Raw genomic sequence first — 1670 nt, forward strand, 5'->3', positions numbered from 1 at the left:
CATAGGATTGGACCCCCTGGTCCAATCGTTTTGAAACTTGGGGGGTACTTTGGGGAGAGGTACTAGATACTATATTCAAAATTTGGTGCCTCTACTCAAAGAACAGTTCCCCCAGAGCCCCCGAAACCTCCAGAGCAATTCCCCATTATACCCTATGAGAATCGATCACATAGGGAATAATGAAGACGTTTCCCTCTCCCCCCCCCCCTTTTCTGGCCAGTCTGAAAGCGGATCAGCCTCTCTACTCACCATTTGCTGCCAGCTTCTTCACAGACACACCATCCTAAATTGAAGTAAAGCCTCTGGAGGTGCAAAGGCACATGGTCCTTTGCGGGCGGGGCTCCCTCTCCCCCCACCCCGCCAGCCAGCTGATTGGGGTGGAAGCAGCCTGGGAAAACTGAAGAAAGGCTGCTGCGATTGGGCTGGGTGGGAAGGGCAGGGCAAGGAGAAGCTGCTAAGATCGGGGCTGGGTGGGAAGGGCCTCCATTCCCCCCCCCCGCTTTCCAGATTTTTGGCTAGCGGGGGGAGAAGGCTCCAAATGGGGGGTCCCCAGGCAAGGCGGGGGATTTGGGAAGCCTAGGCCACACACCCCTGATGTAGCCAATCCTCCAGGATTTTAAAGAAGGCCCTGTACTAAGAGCCCTGTAAACTCTTGGAGGATTGGCTACATCAGGGGTGTGTGGCCTAATATGCAAAGGAGCTCCCACTAAAATTCTACCCCTGATGATTATCTCTATGTTTTATTCTTAACTCACTCACTCACTCACTCACTCACTCACTCACTCACTCACTCACTCACTCTACTATCTATCTATCTATCTATCTATCTATCTATCTATCTATCTATCTATCTATCTATCTATCTATCTATCTATCTATCTATCTGTCTGTCTGTCTGTCTGTCTGTCTGTCTGTCTGTCTGTCTGTCTGTCTGTCTGTCTGTCTGTCTATCATCATTTTCCTTCAATGTAGTCACCACCATGAAGAATTTTGCAATGACTAAATTAATAGTCAAATCCTCCTCTTTTAACAAACAACAAAAAAGCATATCATCTTAGTACTTTCAAGTTGTCAACAGACAGTAAGTTCCTTGGGATTGGATCTAGCACAGATACTAAAATTGGAATAATAAAGAGAAGATTAGCATGGCTCCTCTGAAAGGATGTCATGCAAATTTCTGAAGTTAAACTAAAATAAAGCTAAACCAAACTGAACTGGGGCTTGCCTTAGCTCAATTTTTTCATGTTTTGAGGAACCATTGTTTCCCTTTCCCTCATCTGAAACCACCAAAGATAGTCACAGTCCCCTTGAAATTTATGAATCTAACAAAGGAATGGCTCCAATTGATTTGCCAAAGCAAAGGTCTGAGCCAATCACAATTCATTTTCTGTGTGTATTTCATGCACCTACTTTAGCAATTTCACATGGCTATTTTGTCTGGCAAGCACTCATGAAAAATTCAATTGCTAGGCTTGTAAAATCAGAAAGGTCTTTGTATCTGCTAGATTTGCTATGGAGCAATTGCCTGAAATGGAAAGAATGGGGGAAAGAACACAAGGCTGAAAGTCACTTTTTATGGGGATGTAAAGCATATCCAGAATACGATATTATGTTCTGATCCGAGCAAACATTTTTGGAAAAAAATGAAGTGATGTAATTAATAGGGTGTT

At 44.2% G+C, this 1670-nt stretch overlaps 1 non-coding gene across 1 annotated transcript; it reads left to right on the plus strand.

Moving 5' to 3' along the window:
• Positions 1–1092: 1092 nt before the first annotated feature.
• On the plus strand, positions 1093–1197 carry LOC132569203 (U6 spliceosomal RNA). Its single transcript, XR_009555246.1, has one exon. It is a non-coding gene; the product is annotated as a U6 spliceosomal RNA (small nuclear RNA).
• Positions 1198–1670: the final 473 nt, after the last annotated feature.

This window comes from Heteronotia binoei, chromosome 3 (assembly GCF_032191835.1).
Source record: "Heteronotia binoei isolate CCM8104 ecotype False Entrance Well chromosome 3, APGP_CSIRO_Hbin_v1, whole genome shotgun sequence".
In the NCBI taxonomy this organism is placed as follows: domain Eukaryota; kingdom Metazoa; phylum Chordata; class Lepidosauria; order Squamata; family Gekkonidae; genus Heteronotia; species Heteronotia binoei.